Below are 21,981 nucleotides of genomic sequence, written 5' to 3'. Positions count from 1 at the left end.
CGTTGCTCTATGGGTAGGGAATAATCCTCTGAACTCTAGTTCCATTTAGCCACTAAAAGTCAGATTAGCTTTTTTACAGAGATATTTACTTCATAAGACAATCAGAAATACACAAAGTATTCTCCCAATCAGAAGAAGACATAATCTTCCTCCTTCCCTGTATCACTTCAGTATCTGGGGAGGAGAGGATCAGGTTCATAGCTTGTCTCAGTTCCTGGAGAGCATCGTCCAAGTTCCAAGTCTAAACCTGCATAGTCCCAGGAATCATGACTTCTTGGGGCTTTCATTCTGGGTTGACTGGCTACACCATCCCACCTGCAATCCTTATTTCAAGGTTGCCATAAGCTTCAACTCCTGGGTGATGGGGATTCACCTTTAGCACCTGAAACCAAAGAGGACAAACAACTCAGAAGAGAAACAAACATCCCAATGCCGATTTTCAGAGCCAAAGTAAAAGAGAGAGCAAGGGAGGATAGTCCTTCCATTCTGATAGATTCAGTTCATGGTACCTACTTTGAGCATGAACTGTGACATTCATTCTCTGGACACACAGATAAGAGTGGTCAAAAAGATCAGCAGAAGAGAGAGGGAGAAAGAAAGAAAGAATGGGTCGCCCAGTCTTATTAGTTTTAGATGCAGGCAGCCAATCAAAGGAGGCTACCCTATTTGGGCAGTAGGGGACACAGATACTTCCATGTTAGGCAGTATGGATATGTTCCAAAGGACCCTTTAATATGCTTTCATTTTAGCCCAACTGGCCATGCCCAAACATATCTGAGTTATATATAGATAAATAAAAATAACTTCCTCAAAATCATATAGCTAGTAAGATCAGAACTCAGCACTTCTCATTTTCCCCTAAATATAAATATCTGAAGAGCGTCATATTTTTCCAAGTTCATATCATTTCTGTGTCTGATAAATCTCTATATCATTTGTTATCCACTTATCTCTTCGTCTCAAACACTCCAGACTTTCCCTTCTCTTCCCCCTCCCCTCCCACCTTAACCTTCTCATCCTTTCCCCTTGAGGCTTGTCTTATGAAAGGATCACCATTGTAGTTCAGCAGTTATAATTTCTCAAGGTTCATTTCTCTCAGGGTAGTAATAAACCTATGAAGTATGACTGGGTCAATATTTCTCCAAATGAGTTCTTTTGTCCATAATTTACACCTAGGAGCAGACACTCCACGAACAGAAAGATAGAATGAAACAATCTCCTGGGACAACTCTTTTAATAGCCAGATGTCATTGCCACTAACCAACTTTCAAAGCTTGATTATGGGGCTGTGGACAAGGACAATCTTGCCCATTGATTCGCTACCTCCACCGCCGTCTCCCTGGATCCTTGTTGTTATTTTCCACCCCCAGGTACAGCAAATACAAATGTCTTTCCTCAATCTCTCTCAATAAGCGTGTGATGGCTGTATCCCACAGGAGTTGAAATTAGACTTCACAGACTGGGGCATCTTTTCAGAGACGATGCAAAGCAGCTGGTGCTTCATCTTTTTATGGGGCCGCTTTGCATCCTGCTCACATGCCTTGTAATGTAATCTCAAGACACAGCTGTTGTTTCAGAGAGTTCATTCTTGTCAGCAGCAATTAAAAAGTCCTTTGTTTCCCAAACATGATTCTCCAGCTTGCCTTAAAGAGCTTTGCAAACAGTGGTTCAAAGCAGCTCAAGGAAAGAAATTTGTATTGTTTGTGGGGAGAAGGTGCATAGGGTTCATTTGCTGACTTGTTCTGTGATTTAGAGGAGGTACACCTGCGTGTCTTGCCGACAATGGTTTTTACATATAAATATTCCTCAGTTGCCACTTCTAAGCTTCAGAGAAATGACTCCATAGAAATGTCAACTAGTTAGAATATGAGTTCAAACTGGAAAGAGAAGACCCAAATTTCAGTCTCATATAGTCTGATATCCAGCTACTGCTGGATGACCCTGTGCCAATCCCTTTGAACCTTAATTTTCTCATGTGTGGAGAGAGAATAAATAAGACTTGAAGTGTTTACTTCATGGGGTTGTTGATAGGAAAGCATTACATAACCCTTAACTTGCTCTTACAACATGAGCAATCAGATGAATGATATGATTTTTGCCTCAACCTGTAATTTCAATGGTACAGGGAATTCCTGGTACATAAATTGCCTCCATCAGTCTGGTTCTAATAAACAACGTTAGAGAATTGCTTGGGGGTATTGAGAAGCTAAGAGATTTGCCCAGGGTCATACTGTAAATATCTATCCATCTCTCTGTCTATCTATCTATCTATCTATCTATCTATCTATCTATCTATCTATCTATGTTTCTTTCTTTCTTTATCTTCCTTCCTTTATCTTCCTCCCTTCCTCCCTCCCTTCCTCCCTTTCTTTCTTTCTTTCTTTCTTTCTTTCTTTCTTTCTTTCTTTCTTTCTTTCTTTCTTTCTTTCTTTCTTTCTTTCTTTCTTTCTCTCTCCACCTGTCTCTTATCTATCTATCTATCTATCTATCTATCTATCTATCTATCTATCTATCTATCTATCTATTTATCTATCCATCCATCTATCCATCCATTCCCCCTTCTCTAATGTATCATATCATCTCTATCATTCAATCCATCACTATCTCTATTTTAACATGTCATTGCTTTCTTTATATCTATCTCTCTATCTATCTCAGTAGCAGGACGTGAACCCAGGCTATTCCTGAATCTCAGGCCAGTCCTCCATCTGCCATGATATGCCACCTCTGTCTTTGACTGGTGGGATCACTTCTGCCATTTGCTACCTTCACTGCTTCACATGTATTGGTGAATGAAGGTAGCTAAGGTAGAGAAATCATGCAACCATTCTCATTGAATTCATCATTGGGCCTCCATTTCTCCTGGGAAGTCCCATATCTCCATTGTAAACTTGCTGTCCTATTCTCCACAATGGCTCTTCCAAACTTTTCATCCCTCTTCAAAATTCCTGTGGCTCTCTTTCTCCCCTCTCAAATGAGAACCTTGCCTCATAATTTACTGAAAGAAATGAAGCCATTCACTATGACTTCCCTCTTTCCCCCTTTTTAATTTCTTATCATTCAGATTATCACTGCTTTTCTCTCTTCCTTCATCACTGTCTCATATAATGAGATGGCCTCACTCTTCATAGGCTAACCCCTCTACCTGTTCAAGTAACCCTATTCCATTCCATCTTCTCCAACAGATTGTCATTGCTGCCATTCCCACTCTGTCTTTTTATTCTTTATTTTAAAACCCTTACCTTCTGTCTTAGAACCAATATTAAGTATTGGTTCTAAGGCAGAAGAATGGCAAAAGTTAGGCAATTGAGATTAAATGACTTGTCCAGGGTCATATAGTTAGGAAATGTCTGAGTCCATATTTGAACCCAGAACCTTCCATCTCCAGGTCTGGTGCTCTATCCACTTAGCCACCTACATGCCCCTCTGTCATTTTTCTTAAATCTCTCCCTGTCTACTGGTTTATTTCCTGCTGCATACAAATATTTCCATATCTCCTCCATTCTGAAAAAAATACCCTCACTTGATCATTCTGTCTCTGATAACTATGATCCTATATCCCTTGTGTCCTTTGTAGCTGAACTCCTTGGAAAGTTGGTACTTCCACTTTCTCTTCTTTCACTTTTTATCCCTTACAATCTGGTTCTGAACTCATTTCATGAAACTGCTCTTTTTAAAGTTACCAGTGATCTCTTCATTGCCAAACACTATGGCTTTTTTTTTGTCCTCCTTCTCTTTGACCTATCTGTAGCCTTTGACAATACAGATTCCTCTCTGTTTCTTGATACTCTCTTCTCTATAAGCTTTCAGGACATAACTCTGTCCTAATTCTCCTCTTACCTATCTGACAATTCTGTCTTCTTTGTTGGATCCTCATCCAGATTGAGCCTTCTTAGCACAGATGATCCTCAGGATTTTATTCTGCGTCCTCTTCTCTTCTCTCTAACACTTTACTTGGTCATCTTGTCAGCTTCTATGGATTGAATTTCTATCTTTATTCTAATGATTTTCAAATCTACCTAGCCTGCCCCAAACTCTCTGCTGACTTCCAATCTAACATCTCCAACTTGCCTTTCAGATATTGCAAATTGCAAGGCTAATAGAGATCTTAAACTCAATATGTCCAAAATGGAATTAATGATTCCTTCTCCCCATCCCTGCTCCCTTCTACTTTCCCAGTTACTCTCTAGAGGGAAAACCTAGAAGTCCTCCTTGACTCCTCACTACCTCTCATCCCCGCCCTTCAATCTATTGCCAAGACATGCCAATGTTACCCTTGTAACATCTCTCAAATAAGTCCCCTTCTTTCCTCTGACATTGCTGCTACTCTAGTGCAGGCACTTAATGGTGAGTCTGCCTGCCTCAAGTCCCTCCCCATTTCAACCATCTTCCATTCATCCAACAAAGTGATTGTCCTAAAGTTCAGGTCTGATCATGCTATCTCCTTATTAGAAATAAAATGTAATGGCTCCCTATTGTTTCTAGAGTCAAATACAAAGTCCTACCATTTGCCCTCAAAGCCCTTCATGACCTAGCTTCCTCCTATCTTTTCAGTCTTCTTATACTTACTCTCATCCATGTGCGCTTCAATTCAATAATATTGGCCTTCTCATCATTCCATGAATAAGACATTCCATCTCTTGGAACAAGACACTCCATCTCCTGGTTCTGGACATTTTCTCCATCTTTCATGGCAAAATACTCTTCCTTTTCAACTCTGCTTCTTGATTTCCCTCTTTTTCTTTTAAGTCTTCACTAGAACCCCATATTTTATAGAGAAGCTTTCCCTAGCCTCTCTCAATTCCAATGCTTTCCTTATTTTAATTTTTTCTATTTATCTTGCATATAGTTTGTTTATATGTGTTTATTTGCATGTTGTCTCCCTCATTATATCTCCTTGAAGGCAAGGATTGCTTTTTGCCTCTTTTGGAATCCCCAGCACTTAGTAAAATGTCCGTTACATCATAGTGTTCAGTAAATGTTTATCGATTAAATGATCAATTGATCTTTATGCTCAGTGGAATTCAGGTAGAAACAGCCCTAGGATAAGTCCCTAAACTACTGCTCCTGTCTGCTATTCTCAACCTGGTTTGACTCATCTGGGGACACGATATGGCCACTACTCCTGCTACACCTACTTGGAGCCACAGGTGAGAGCTGGATGGCAGGTGGTCACCAAAGGTAGATGGGCAGCCCTGAAGAGGATTCAGCAAGTCTTCCCATCTGAGGTGCGCCTCCTCTCTGAACACACACTCATAATAAAATTCTCTACATTAGGAGAGCTTCAGGGGTTCTCTAATGTATCCTAGTTTATGGTCCTTAATCCATGTCCCTGTTCGTAAGAGGAGGAAAAAAATAAAGTAGGATGAAATGTTTCTGCTTCACCTTTCATAGGTCTAGGGACCAAATCATGATATGTTAGAGTTGGGAAGGGTATGATAGTGGCTGTTGTAAAGGAAGTGAAATATTTGAATTTCTCACAAACCATTTTTTGCACACATATATCAACTCTGCTACTGACTAGGCAGCAAACCTAAATTTTCTCATCTGGAAAATAGGTATAGTAATAACCTAGTCCTCATTTCACACTGTCTGAGCCCTCCAGATAAAGGAGCTGTGCACCAACACAAGTCATTATTGTTACACTCTGCCATTGCCAAGGCATAAGAAAGCCTTCTGGATATCAAATTACAAAATCTGACGTGACTATGCACATAGTTAAAAAAAACTAGAAAGTGAAATGACTATTTAAAAAAAAAACTACCACTAACCCAGCAAACTTCTAGTAGATTCATGATGTTACAAATGCATGGATCTGTTTTATATTAATGTAACATTGGTCCTGCCATTTTAAATAGAAAACTCTATGAAATGCAAAAGATGATGAAGAATAACTTGCTTTCCACATTGTATTTCCACATGCATACTTGTGTCATACGTACTATGTGCTGTTGTTCCTTTTTAGTCACCTTCTTCATAGCCTCCTCACCAACCCTCATTGTTGACATTAGAGTTTCCAGAGGGATCTTCCACCTTGGGGCTCCTCTGCCCCGACTAGAGATATTTTCTCCCAAACACTGCCATGCTTCACACTTCTTTGGCCATCTCTACATTCTTCTTGCCACACTCAGTTTCCTCCTCTCACTCAAGCACTACAACTATGAATCATTATCAAAACAACTTTGCCTTTGCTTCTAGATGGGGTAGGATAATGTGTTCTTTTACATCCTTGCTATAGTTCCAGAAACTTTCCTAACCAAATGGGCTCATTTCCCTCATTCAAATATAGGATCCTTCTGAGCAGAGATTTTCTTTGGTTTTGTAGCCTTACTCCCCTAACATCCTCCTCCAAATTCCTTCCCTTCACTTAGCATAGCACTTCAAACATAGTAGACACTTAATAAATATTTTTTCACTTATTTATCTACTTGTTATAGAACTTTAATCCAAATTAATTATAACTTGAGCAAAAACCCCCAAATGTTAGAACAACCTTCCATTTTCTATTTATAGATTTTTTAAAAATAGGAAATGGGCAAACTGAATATTATATTAACATGGGATTTCAATTATTAAAGGTATTAAAAAGAAACCCTACAAATTCTGTGGAACTGAATCTCTAAGGGGAATTGTTTTTCAATGGAATCATGTTCACAATACGTCAGTGGGACTTAGACATCTGGTAAATTGTTGTTCCTGCATTTATGAGAGTATTTGGCTGTATATAACCTGAATGCATATAAACAAGACTGGAACTTCTAGGTCATGAAATTATAGTTTCAAGTATTTTCACCCGTACCTTTCTGCTATCTCAAATGAGATATTTGGAAAGCTTTTAAAGAACAGAGCCTAGTGCTTAATGAGTGCATGTTCCTGCTTCCTTCCCCCACTATTACTCTGATTCTAATCAATCTATGATTTCACTAATGTGGGGTATTTATCCCAAATAATTCAGATTACAACCTATGAATGCCTGATCATTCTATATCAATTTTATCTATATCCTTTCATCTGTTTGCCACAGAGGGAACACCCAATATGTAGGGACCCTCAGTTCAATGAAAATGCCAATGTGGGCTGTTTACTGGCCATCCCTTGCTCTTGCTATGTGATTAGCCCATCTCCTTTTTGCATCATTTATTTCTTTGACCACAGCCATTATAGTTCTACATGATTTTACATTTGTAATGTATTGTATCTTGTTCACAGCCACTATGTTATTTTCCATGTTTGGGCAATACTTAACCTTAGTTCTTCTGAAGAATACTGTTCCAGGACTCCTATATAAGCAGCTAGAGAAGAAAATTTATACCATTGGCCTAGGCAAAATGTACTTATGGATCTTCTTAGGAGCAGGTTTGATTAGGGCACCCTGTTAATTCAGGTTCAATATTCAGATGAAATGAAGCACTCTGTGGAAGTTTATTAAGCAACCATCCTTTTTAGTTTATCTAGAAATATTAACACTATTTCTGTAGCCTAAAGCTCTCTTCAGACTTTTCTTTCAAGAAAGTAGGAAGAACAAAGGCTAAGACCTTTCTTTGAAATGGAGAGGTATGATTTCCTCCCACCTATCTCCTGAAATGATTGGTGTGTACCTAGACTAGGGATGTCTTTTCTTTTGTAACTCAAAGTCAGTATATTGAAAACAGGAAGGAACTTTTACCAGCAAGTGGTCCAAGAAGGAATTGAGTGATGATTAGTTTCAGGATGTTAGTTGAAAATTGTTCTTTAACATAGCATGATCTTTTTCTTGTTCAAGATTCACATAAATGTTAGCTCAAATTGTCTTGAATCAGAGAGTTGTATTGGAGGACATGAGGGACAGTGTGGACATCATGGTTTGGATTTAGATTAATATTAAATTCATTAATTTTTCCTTCTGGCAGATTTGAAACTAAATCACAAAGTATATTATTAGTTTAAATATTGTTTCTTTAGCAACTCATAGTTCATAGAAGAAGCAATAAAAGAAAGTTTATTTAGCTCTAACAAAACAAAGGTATGCAACAAAGACTGGGTGACTTTTTGCTTCTCTGAATGGGTCCTCCTCACCTCCAGGGAAATCCATTTAATCAAAAGGATGGGATATGATCATTCAGATGACTTTAATGTATGAAAAATGCTTCAATGAATGCGTGGCATATATGGGACTTTTCTGTCTTTAACCTCTTTGTGACATATGCTCAGTAGTGGGATCTCTGGGTTTTACTCTGTTGGTTGGGTGGGAATGTTTGTATTGTCAATGTATATTATGTGTGCCATGTGGTTCTGTTTCAATGTGCTTCACAGGGAGGTGGGAATCAAAATTTCCACAGACTTTTCCATTCATCCTTCTGCAAAGGGAAGCTTTGATTCTTGCCCAGAGGAAAAGAAGCAAGTTGGGGCCAGAGGCTGGACACTCTTCTCAGAGAAAGAATAGTGGGCTATAAATAGAATTATATCTATTTGTCCTCTTAAATATTGTTATGGGCCCAAAATTGAGCAGTGAGGCAATCTGTGGCATCACAGCAACCTCACAGAGTCACCATGAGAAATATGGTCTAGGGAAGCTAGGGAGCTCAGTGAGTAGAAGGAGAAGAGAAGGTTCTGGATTCAAATCTGGTCTCAGATATATTCTAGACCCTGTGCAAGTCACTTAACTCCCATTGTGTAGCCCTTAATGCTCTTCTGCCTTGGAACCAATACTTCATGTTGATTCTAAGACAGAAGGTAAGGATTAAAAAAAAAAGAAACATTGCAGATGAATATTTGATGATAAACGTGAAACCTCTATAAATCCCTAGGGATGCCATAAAAATTAATAAGACATTATGGGCATTGTGAACTGAGAAAGTTTGGAACCTCTGGTTGAGGGGAAATGGTTTTTTGGTTAAAGTTGCACTCCTGATTATTACTTTTAAGAGGAAGGAGTGCACAAAACTATATATATTCAAGGCTTGACTCTAGCAAATGACAATTCCACAGAATACAAGGATCAAATAGCATATAAACCAGTTTATTCAAGTTCAGATCAGATAGAAATGAAAGAAGATATATAGATGAGAACATGCCAGACAGCAAACACAAAGAGTGAATGCGCTCTCCCTTTGGGAGCTAGATATCTCAGTTCAATGGGGAGAAAGTTTTAGATATCACCAGAAGGGAAATTCCTCAAAGTTTCTAGTATAGTAAGCTTAGGATAGTGACAAGATTGAAGTGTTAACTCCTTTACCTGTTCCCCTTCCCTTTCCTTCCTTTCCCTTTCTCTCTCTTCAAAGACTTCTCTCTGAAGTGAGTCTGGGACTGTATGACTTGTTTCTTAAATCTGGAAGCCAAAAGTCTAGGATCTGGCTTCTCTCTAGCTCTAGATTCTTAAGCAAATGGACTTTGAACTTCGGGTTACATCATTTTTTAAAGCATTATTCTAGTTTGCTATCCAGAATGGTTGGACCAATTTCCAACGCCATCAAAAATGTATTAATATTCCCATAGTCCCTCCAACATAATCTCCATATTTTGTCATCTGCCAGTCAATTGACTTTAATTTCCAAGCCTAGCCAAGAGTGAGACCTAGCCTCATGGGACATGGGAAACAGAAATAACTAATAATAATAAATAAACTAATAAGCACAGAATTATATTTCAAAGATTTAGGAGTTCCTTAATATGGGTATCTCCTCCACTAACACATACAAAATCTCTCTATGCTGCTCAATAATGTTCATGAGTTTCTGTAGACAAAATCATTCATCTTCTGTTGATGAACTTGGTCTGAAGATGAGACAGCGCACTGCCACTGGCTTTATATTTAAAGTTTTTCCACCTGTGGCAGAGTCTTTGAGAAGTCATCACTACCTCTACGTCATGCATAACAAATAAAATTTTGATTTTGTTGCTATTCAGTCATGTTAGTCATCTCTGACTTGTTGGCACCACATCTGGGGTTTTCTTGGCAAAGATATTGGAATGTTTTGCCATTTCCCTCTCCAGATAATTTTATAGATGAGGAAACTGAGACAAACAGGGGAAAGTGACTTGTCCAATGGTCATATACCTAAGTGTCTGAAACTAAACTTGAACTCAAGGCTTCCTAAGTTTAGGCCCGGTACTTTATCCACTATGCCAAGTAACTTCTCTAGAATTTTAATGTATCAAGCACCGTGCTAAGCACTTTACAAGTACATCTCTTATTGATACTTTAAAAAAATCCAACCAGCATTATTATAATTTCTAAATCATCACCAAAAAAGATCTGTCTCTGGTAGCATAGAAGTATAATAAAGCAAAAACAAACAAATATGCTGATTCTTTTTTACACATACATCTGATTCTGAATTTGGAGTCCACCACCTCTCTTAAGAGAAGGAAAGCATTTTTAACCACCAGTCCTCTGAAGTTAGGATTGGTTACTGCATTGATTAAAATTCTGATAAGATAATAAGATCTGAGAGAAGTGAGCAGATTTATCTAATTTTCATATTAAATTAGAGCAAATATAGAAGGCTTCTATTTTTCCAAAGTTCTAAGTAATTTAAATAAAATAATAGTGAAAGCTCAATTTAGACTTGGATTAGTTTTAGATGGCTTCTATATCTTTCCACTTTTACTATTTTTTTTGGAAGGATGGTCATGAGTTTTGAGGTGTTTGGTACTAGATCACTTAGGTGATCTTTTAAAATTCAAATACATATATATGCATGCAAAACATATATGCATGTTACAAAATAGTACATTTTAATAGTAAATATTACTAAATTTATAATACTAAATAATAAATTTATAATACAAAATATTACAGAACTAATATTAGAATAATGTTATTTTTCAAAGTAGTTTAATAATTTAGTAGCATTTATGAGAAACTTACCATGTGCAAAGCATGGTGGGAAGCACTAGGGATACAAAGATTAAAAAAAAAAGAAAACATTCTTGCTCAAGGAGCTTAATGGAGGGAGAAGAAAAGGGAGTGCTACTTTAAACAAAAGGAAAATGAATCTCATTAAAAAAAATGACTGAGTAGGGTAATATAGAGATAGCTAGGAATAGAACCTAACACTTTTTACCCATCCTCATTCCCCTCTCCTCTTCAGTCAATATGAATAGTTTATGCATTAGAGAATGAACATTTCCCAAATAACTATTTCTCACAAAAGAAAAAAAAAAAGTACACTTGAAAGGCTGAAATCACTACTCTAGGACAATAATTACCTGGACTCCTTGATGGGATATATCTGCCAAAGGGTTAATGAAGAAAGAGAAAATTGGAATGAAAACTATAAAAACAATATTTTCACCATTGAGAAATGATGGCAATTTATTCAGAACTCATTATTTAAATTTGACTCTGAGATTTTGCTACCATATTTAATTTTTAAGACAGATAGCACTTATTCTGCAATAGTAATTTCTTAACGTTACAGAGACTTTCTTGTTTATTTTTATTTTTTCATCTAAGAGACAAGGGCTGCATACAGTACTGCTATTTCTGGCTGGAGAAAAATGACTTGTGTCTTGCACTTTTTCAATTATCCCTATTGTTTCATTTAAAGTTTCATTTCACCTCCAAGTTCATTATTCAAAAATCATTTGCCACTAAATAATAAGAAAAGAGTTTCTTCTACTGTGGAAGTAAGGAAAGTGAGGGCTAAGTCAATAAACCATTACAGGGCTCTCAAATCAGCAAAAAGATGCCAGCTGATGACATATGAACCACTCTGATCATCAGCCATCCTTGCCTTGTTTATGAAGAGACCAGAATATATATTCTGAGCCACTTCCCCCACCCTTCCTCCACAACTGATGGTCCCTGTCATTGCAACTTCTGGGGTAGTTTTTCTTTTGGAATGGTCCATGCTACAGAAAGAATCCCTTGCTTGCTGGTGCTTGCAGGGTATTCAGCAAATCTTCTCCAGCAACCTTTGTGCCTTGTTTATTCAAACGAACCTGGAGTGACTGGCTTCCAAACCCCAATGGACTGACCTTTACTTCTGACCGTGATGCTCATGGTGTGGCCATACATGTTTGCAGGGGAGCGAGCATCATGCTAGCTTGTCTTTGTAGAACACTTTAAGGTTGACAAGGCACTTTCGAGATGCTCTCTCGTTTGATCCTGACACCAACCATGGTAGGTGGGTCAGAAAACTGAGGTTCAGAGATGTTGCCAAGCAGAAGGAGAGAGGGGAGGGATGTTGTTGGTTGTGCTGACTACCTAAAACACTGAACTTTAGTTGAATCTTTTCCTGGTGAATTTATAGAAAAAAAATAATGACCAAATTCATGCTGCTTATAATAATTTCTTCACCATCCGCCTTCCATGACTACATCATTGTCAGCCAAGATTGGAAAGGGAAAGGATGATCGTGCTAGCTTTGTGTTTAGAAATGATAGAGGGCAAAGTCATAGGATTAGAGGACTGAAGGGAACTCTGGGGGATTTAGCCAAGCCAAGGGTTCCTAACCTTAGTGTGAATGTGTGTACGTATGTGTGGTGGACCATTTTCCCAGTCTGATGAAGCCTATGAACATTTTCTTCGTTTTTAAATGCTTGTTGACTTGATTTTTTTAATGAACATTTTCAATTAATTAATTAATAATATTTTCCCATGGTTACATGATTCATGTTCTTCCCCCCTCCCACTCCCCTGTAGCTGGCATGCAATCCCACTGGGTTTTACATGTATCATTGATCAAGACCTATTTTCATATTATTAATTTTTACATTAGGGTGATCGTTTAGCATCTACATCCCCAATCATATCCCCATCAACCCATGTGTTCAAGCAGTTGTTGTTTTTCTTCTGTGTTTCTACTCCCACTTGACTTGATTTTAAATACAAGAAATAAAAATACATATGATTGCTAAGGAAATAAATTATATTGAAATAAAGTTATCAAAATATTTTCTAAAAAGTTCAAGGATTCCAGGTCCTTATAGGCCATCTCCTTGCCTCTAGGCAAATGTCATGCTGAACCATTTCACTGAAATTACTTAGAAATTGAAGATATTATTAAAGAAAACTAGGAAATAGCACCTACAAGACATAACCTTTGGCTAGGTTCATATGACGAAAACTGAAGTGCAGCATTCAACAATTGTGAGTTTGGGAGTAGAGATCTAATGTGGACAATCCAAGTATAATAGCAACTATTTCCTTGTCAGTTGGAGAGGTAACATGGTGTTATAGATGGATATAGCTAACCCACACTTGACACATACCAACAGAGTGTCCCTGGACAAGTCACTTAACTATGCTCGAGGTAACTTTACAAGACTATAAATTGTGGAGAACATGCTGGCTTGCAGTGGAAGAAAGTATTCCTCATCTGGGAGTTCTCTATAGCAATAAAATCTCAGTTCTAGTTTCTAACCCTTCCTTATAAGTTACTTGTTTGGATAGGAAGCAAAGGAAAGAAGTTTCTAAATCACTCAGGTGGTTGTCACTGTGGAGGAATGGCCTTTACTTTTGTAAGGCTGAAGTACTACTTTTCTTTCAGCTTGAACTCAATATATAATGAACAGAAGATGATAGCATTATAAATTTAAATTCTTCTCTCCCCCACAAGAAAAAAAAACTATTTCAGAAAGGATTCTCTCCTTGTTTTTGTTAATTGAAAAATAAAAACATGCTAAGTAGAGAAGGGTCCCCACTTTTTGTGTCCCTTTGATCCTAATAAAAGGCAGAATTTTGATTTATGCACCCAAAGTTAAAGAGAAAATAAAAGGTCCTTAGACACCAAACTTTGAAGCTAGTCATCTTTTTGGATTTTATGAGTCTCTGCTATTTCTGAAAAGAGTCTGAATCTTCTTTTGGTTTGAAAGCTGCTGACAGAGGTGGCTTGTCATGTTTTTAAGGGGAAAAAAAGACTGTCAGAAACAGAATGGGGCTCAGGTGGATATGCCTTTTAGGTACTACAGATCAGAAGAGCCGATTGCTCAAAGCAACGTGATAGAGGGCTGAATGGATTGTGGACAGGAGGCAATATGTTACAGGAGCAAAAAGATGTGACAGTCTTGATTAGAAGAAAGAGTAATCACATTGTATTCAATTAAAACAATCAGACAAGCAAACACACACATATATATGTTTATTTACATGCATACATATAATTGCATATATATGAATGCAGTCATGCATGTATGTATGTATATATGTACAGAGATGAAGTCTGTCAGTCTACCCAGAAATCTTCAGTTTGTTTGATCCATGGATGAAGGAGATCCTTTGTCTTAAAGAGATTATGTCATCTTCCCTTTGCCCAGAGGCGAAATCTTGTGAGGGGGCAAATGTATGAAGGTAGAGGCAAGCTCAGACCCTCGGAGCAGGAAATTTGGAAGAAAAGAACTAACCACCCAAGTATGACCACTGCCACCACTGGGTCTGCCCACGATGACCAAAAAAGAAGAGCAACTGGAGGAATTGGTTGTTGCTAAGTTTTTCATTTGGGAGAACTGATACAAAACAGGGATTTTCTTTCCTTCCTCTCTTTCTCCCATCTAGAGACAGTATGTGTTAAATCCCAAACTTATCTATTCTTTAAGGTTTCCTTATATTTCTGTTTAATTAGTGTTGAAAATGTTTAGCTGGAAAATCTTGAACCCCTGGAACTGCATTGCCCAGGATTCTTTTCTGTACTACCCACGATTCCTTTTCCTTTCTGTTTACGTGCATCTTTTGTGTGATTGTATGTAAGTTTCGGGTAATGCCCCTCTACTTCTCTCTTCCACGTGAATTGAGTGGTGACCAGTCTTTGTTGCTCTAGCTCTCTCTTCCACATGAAGTGAGTGGGGAACATTTCCTGTGTTCTCTAACTCTCTAGTTAAATACTAACAAATCTCCATAAATATTATACTTTGGAGACATTGACTATTAATTTTAAAATCCACAAAAACCAGTGTAAGATAAATGTATGATCAACTGTAACAATTTCTTATATTAAATATGTGTCATTCTTGGGAAAGGGAGGGGGGCAGTGAGAGATATGGTGCACACACCACCACAGCATAAGATGGAAAAAATAGTTTCTGTGGGGACTTTTTCCTGAATATGGGTTGAGGCAGAAAGAGGTGATGAGAGAGTAAGTCATGTACATTAGGAGAATAAGGAGTTGATGGAGAATGGTGATGCCCATATTACAAAGAGATAGACAGAGTAAGAAATTCAATTCTTCCTCTCTTCTAATATCCCAGCATATTATTTTGACTTCATAAAAATAACCCCTCACAGAGACATAGTTACATGAACAAAAAACACTTTGATCATCACATTTACAGTCTTTGGTTCAGGGGAAGAGTCACATGTTCCTTGAGTAACATAATATTCACCCAATCCCATAGGTTTATTTTCCCAAAAGAATAGTTCCCAAACCTTTTGATTATGAGGACCCCCTTTTCTAGGAAAGACATTTGGTGGATTCCCTTTGGATGGTAGTTCTAATAATATCTATTGATTTTGGAAATACCCAATGACCAAAAAGCACTATGAATTCAGTAATGTTTTTTTTTGACTCCAGGTCCTAAACCTGGCGTCCATTAACAGCTTTAAAATCTTTTTACAGTCCTATTTCAGTAAAATAATTTTCCTTTGTAATGTGTATATATTTTTAGGCATTTAAAGTAAAGTATTATTCTGAGAAGAAGGAGATAGGCTCACCAGGCTGCCAAAAGGATCCATTACCCAAAAGAATGCTAAGAACCACGGTCTTAGTTTTTTTTTTTTATAAAGCATATCAATATATGTAAATTTTTACACACATATATACAAAACTTTTTAATAATAGCTATACATACACACACACACATATATATGAGACATATTACTCATTCAGGCTACAGAGGCATTCATTTTATACTGAGCCACAAATGCATATTTTGTTCAAGTGAAATCAAAATCAGAATGATGATGCTCAGTGTGTGCTATGGATTTGAAGATCCCTCAGCCTAGATATTAGGAAATAGTGCTTTAAAAATATCTATATATCTCTATATATACATATCTACATATCCATATCTCTATCTATCTCTGTCTATCTATCTATCTATCTATCTATCTATCTATCTATCTATCCAAAAATGAATGGATGAAATGGCATTCCCAGTTTGAGAGCATTTGATACTGTACAGGTGTATCTTATATATTGACTTCATGGTAGGTATGTGGACCTGTGGGTTGATTTTTACAATATAAAGGAGAAGACTCTCAGCAGGAGTCCTTCATTGTCTTCAATATCTCTCTTCTATTCCAAATTGTGAAAGAATTGCATTGAGGCAAATTAAATAGCTTCCTCACAATGCCTGAAAATGTCAGCAGCTGTGTTCATCTCATTCCTTTTGAAGTCTTTAATATGGAATCCTACACTGAAGAGGATTCCTTTGACTTTAAATTGAGTAACCGAACTTGAATGATATGGGATGAGCTTCAAAGATGTTTCGTTGAAAGTTGTGATGCCTCTCAATCGAGAACCCTATCAAACATAAGCTCAAGATGAAACATGATTAGGTGAAGTTCATATTTTTTGGATAGCTTTAGCAAAGAGAATACATGACCTAAATACTATCTGAGACTTATTTTTAAAAATCCATGATTTCACTGACTTCCCTATGCAGAACACAACCTCTCCTAGTCTTTCTAGGGAGTTTCATGACTTGCTATATAGGCAGAGCTTTAGAAATAACAGAATAATATTTATTTGTTGATGATCAATCCTTTTGTATTTTTCTTTCTCAGGGCAACAATTGTTTTAAAGGCATTCAAGAATGCTTTAAAGGGCATTTGGAGGAGAGAAATCACAGAGACCATTTAATTTAAAATTAATTAAATTAATTAAAAATTCATTCATTCATTTATTCAATCATTCATCTATTTATTAATTTGTTTGTTTATTTAAAGTTTTTTTAAAGGACCAGTTGGGTGAGTCTTTTCATGGAGAAATGAAGTAACTTTCCAGAGGACAAACAACTAGCTATTAGAAGACATGGAAAAGAATCCTAGACCCTTGGATTTACTTGGATTTCTTCACCGTGTTATGCACTCATACAGTGAAAAGACATTCTAAATATATAGGTTCCCTATACATATTTTATATGACCAAGTGTCCTGAAAAAATATGGCCTGATATGTGCCAGCTCTTTTCTTCATGTGTAGGGGAAAAGATCAATTTGGTTTCACCCTTGAGAAATTATCTATATCTGCTTGTCACAAATAATTTCTGTCTGTAATGTACCTGGGGCAGAAATAGCAATCTTCTTTTATCATGGCACATCTGGAGAAGTCACACTGGGAGTCAGGAAGACCTGGGTTCAAATCTGACCTCAGATACTTACTAGCTCTGTAATAGTGGACAAGTCATTAAACCTTCATCTACTTCGGTTTTCTTATCTCTAAAATGGGTATTACAATAACACCTCTCTCCTAGGTTGTTTTGAGGCTCAAACAAGACAATATTTGTAAAACCTTTAAAAGAAATTCGGCGACAGAAGGAAAAATGGGGAGGTAGTGGGATTGTCCCATTGAATCCTTAGACCCAATGGGACGTAATGACATAAGTGAGAGAACCATTGGCTGGGCACTGAGGAAGATGGATATCAATGGTAATATGCTACTATGACTCTACATGGAGTTGAAGGGATTGATGTACTTGTGAAATGTGAGAGTTCTATAGACAGTGCAATGTCCTATGTGAGGTCTGGGGCTGTGAGGATGAGAGAAAGTCTCAGAAAAACCCTGGTCAAGCTCTGTGTTTTAGAATTTCCACCTAATTCTTTCCATTTAAGTCAGACGTTTGAGAAGCAATCCCCTGGAAGGGGAATGAAAGCTACCTGCTAGAGATTTAGTAGAATCACAGAATTGAGAAACTTTAGAAGCCAATAAATGGGACCTATATGGAAGGAAGGAAACCAGCACTTATTAAAAAAACAAAAAACAAAACAACAACAACAAAAAAACCCTACCATTTAGCCAGGCACTGTGTTAAACACTTTACAAACATTTTCTCATTTGATCATTACAACAATCCCAGGAAGAAGATGCTGCTATTATTCCCATTTTACAGTTGAGGAATCTGGGGCAGATAGAGGTTAAATGACTTGTCCAAAGTTACAAATGTGGAACCACTTTTGGGGTTTCTGCTGGAAAGAGTTGCCGGAAGAAGAGTTAGGAAGTTTATGACTAGGAGGGTTGGAGAAGTATATTGAGAAGAATTAGAGGCAAGAAATGCCAGAAACAAACAAGACAGTGAAAAAAAAACCTTCCTCCAAAGGACTTGTATCCAAATTCTCCTCCTTTCCTCTTAAAGACAAGCCATACTTTTCCCTCATCTTTTACTTACATTCCTACAACAGAGGGGCCATAGTGATGAGCTCTGGTATGGAGGACTAAACCCTGACCATGCTCAGTGAAAGTCCAGTCAGGTCAGCACTCTGGGTGATTGCAGAAGCTTTTAGTGGAGAATTACCCCCAGGTATATGTTACTTTTCTATGACTTTATATCTGAATCCTATCAGATTCTATTAATTTGCATGTGAAAACAGTTTATATTTTCAGCCCATATATTATTATGTATAATATAATAAATAATATAATATATTAAATAATAAATAAATAAAATATAACATGTTATATTTATATAGCCTATATGCTTGTGTGGCACATGTCTTTTCTAGTGCTATTGCTCATTAGCCCCTACTGGTATGCTTTCATCCAAGACTATCAGTTGATTATTTCTACTTAGATTTAATTAACTTTTAGAAAGGAGTATTTTTTGTGGTAAGAAGAATACAAACCATCTCTCTCCTCTGCTCCTTCCCACTCCAAGTCTATGAACACCCTAGTGAGGGGCTCTTGAGCTAACACAGTAGAAGAGGCACACCTAAACTTCTCAGGGCTACCCTTATACCTTGAAGAAAGACACAATTTCCAAACTCTGGGGATCTAAATCATCAGTGGGAGTGGGAGTTTGGATAGTCATTCAAGAGCCCACTTGGAAGTGGGGTTGATGATTACCTCTGTAGGAAGTCAAATACTAAGTGTTCTAGGTGATCTGGGTGAAAACAATGAGCAGTGTATTACTTCCACATTCTAGAATCTTTATCCTCTTGCATCTCTCCCCTGCAAACCAAACTCCCTTGCTAAAACCCTCTCTTACTTGCGATGTCAGAAGTCTACTAAAATATATCATAGCACTACCTATCAGAAAGGACCCTTTGAAAGAAGGATTATACCAACCACATAGAAATGAGGGACATTAGGATGAATGTTCAAAAATGACATCAAAAGTTAACTATCTAAGTAGCTGAATGCTAGATATTATGTAGAGAAGAAATCTACATTTTCGAATGTTCATATGGTTGCTAGGTTGATTGTATGGGCAATTGATTTATTGGGATAGACTTAAAATTTGTCACCAAGGTCCAGAAAAGCTCCTGTGCAAATGTGGACTGACAATATTCTATCTTTTCAATGACAAGATTGGATACATTTGCTATTTTTCTCCATAAAGAAATTTCAAATGATATTTCCCCCTATTTGTCTCAAAATATCTTCCCTGCATCCATGTACTTTCACTCTTCTGGGTGTTAGTTGCCCCTAGAAGTTGATTCTCCTTTTTCTGAGGCAGGCTAAATGATTTTTCTAAGCACCAAGTCCCTGTAGATAACACCCATTGTTAAGGTCCTTGTTTTCCTTCAAACTCTTCCTTTGTCTCCTTGGCCATCCTCTTGGAAGTTCTCTTATTTCTAGGAGATTTGAAGGAATCATTTTCCCTTCCATATTAGCATTTGACTAATTTAGATTACATCACATTCCTCTCTACCTTTTTCTTCCCCTTTTCCTCTTTATGAAGTTTTCCATTGTGCAATTTACCTGAAGATGTACTGATTTAGTCCATGATGTTTTAGGCCTGTTTCTCTACCATCACTTCTATTTGGCTTCCCCCCCCCCCACCTCCTTGCCTCCTTCTATCAATTTAGAAAGAAGCCTCTTAATTATCTCCCTGTTGTTATTTATTTATTTTTGTTGTCCTTGACCGTTGTATTTGTTTATAATTTTTGTATTTTTGTTGTCTGAGGTGTTTAGGAAGCAAAAAATATTTACAGATCATTTTAATTTTCCTTGTTTTTTTCCCCCTAAGATGTTTTTTAGTATCTTCTTATTTCCATCTTCTTTCTGATTAGTTATGTTTAGATTTTCAAGGTAGGCCATCTTGGGTTGTATTTTGAGCTTCATTCCTTTCTGGATTTTCTGGTTGGTGCAGAGTACTTAGGTATTATTTGTATTTCCTTTCCATTGTCTTGGAAGATCTCTTTCCTGCTTCCTTGTACTATTTGTTGTTTCATTTAACCACTATATATCTTAGAGTTTGTAGCCTTGTTTTTTTTTTCCCTGCAGAATGTCTATTGGTTTTTTCCATTGATACTTTGTTTTCTGGGTTCAAAAATTTGGGGCAGTTTTTTTGTATTATTTCTTGCATTATGATGCATCAGGGTTTTTGACATGGTTTAAGAAACCTACAATCTTTAAATTTTCTTTTCATTTTATATCTTTGAGATAAATATTTTGGTGTATGGTGAGCATGGCTTTCTTTTAATATTGCTCCTTTTTGCTTTTATTCTTCTAGATTGTACTTCATTTCTTTATATTTACATCCTCAGTCTTCCTACTTTTGTTTTTTTTTTTAGTGAGATTTGCCATTATGGATTCAAATTTTTCTATTCTTCCAATTATTTCTGCAATGTATGCCATAGATTCTGATCTCACAATTATCATTTTTCATTTGTCTAAAAATCCAACAATTTTTCTTCCTCAGCAGAGGTTGAATAATTTTCCTTTGCTTTACAGTATTTTTTCATAGTTGCCTGAATTTTACTAAATTTGGAGGCCATATTTTCTTCTACTGTTACTTCTACTTATTTAAGTTTTCTTGAGTTATCATCTTCCTGAAATTTTGGTAATTTCAGTCTTTTTCCTTCTTATTTTGCCTTATTTTTAATTTTCTGACTCTTCCCCTCTGATGTTAGTTTTCCTAGGAGTTGGATCTCAAAATATCCCAACCTTTTCTCACGCTAGGCAATTCATGGTTTACCATTTTAAGGGACATTTGGGGAGACAAAATTGACCCCAGATGGGCTATTTTCCTCAGGTTTTGTTGAGTACCACACAGTCCTCTACATGTGTCCTGCCATATTCACTCTTTTCCTCAATTGTCTGGCCCAGTAGCACAGAATGTTATCAAGGCATTCTTAGAGAAGTGTGAGCTTGTAGATGGGGTTAAATTGTGTTGCCATCATTTGGATCATCTTGTGTAGCCCTGATAATAGAAGCATAGTGGGCAGTGGGGTAGGGTATGGGAATGACATTAGTTCATGAAATTTTTACCTTGTTTGGTTTTGTGATGTCTTTAACCAGTGGTGGTGAACCTATGGCACGAGTGCCAAAGATGGCATGCAGAGTGCCCTCTGTGGGCAAGTGGCTGCCCTCCCCCTGTTTCCTCCAGAGTTCATTACTAGAAAGGTAGAGGAACTCAGGTGGAGTTGCTCCTCTTCCCCTCTCCACCACGCCTCACAGTCCAATGGGAGAGCTTTTCCTTCCCCTGTGTGGGGTAAGGAAGTGTGGCAGGGCATGCCTGGCACTTGGTTGTGGGGAAGGGGCATTGCATTTGGTCTTGGGGGGGGCAGGTACAACACCCTGTCTCTAAAAGGTTTGCCATCACTGTCCTAGACTATAGAGATGGTTGAAATTGCTTATATTTCTAGCACATAATTCCTATTTTGATGAGGTTTAAGAATCACGAGCATTTAGTGAAAATGACCTTCTTGGACACTTTCATTAATTTTTAAAAAAAGTTATGAGCCAGTGTGGCACAATGGAAAGAGCATTGGCTGTAGTGTTAGAACACCTGATTCTAATCCTACCTCTGATGCTTCCTGCCTATGGGATCAAGTAAATTCATCTTCTCAGGAACTAGTTTCTTCATCTGTAAAATGAGGCTTTGGAACTAGATGACTTCC

At 37.3% G+C, this 21,981-nt stretch overlaps 1 pseudogene; it reads right to left on the bottom strand.

Annotated features, from left to right (window-relative positions):
* Positions 1-301: 301 nt before the first annotated feature.
* The window catches only part of LOC123252306, a 155,619-nt pseudogene continuing 133,939 nt past the window's right edge, over positions 302-21,981 (bottom strand).

Source organism: Gracilinanus agilis, chromosome 6 (assembly GCF_016433145.1).
Source record: "Gracilinanus agilis isolate LMUSP501 chromosome 6, AgileGrace, whole genome shotgun sequence".
Classification (NCBI taxonomy): Eukaryota; Metazoa; Chordata; class Mammalia; order Didelphimorphia; family Didelphidae; genus Gracilinanus; species Gracilinanus agilis.
This window is presented reverse-complemented; position numbering and strand designations above follow the sequence as displayed.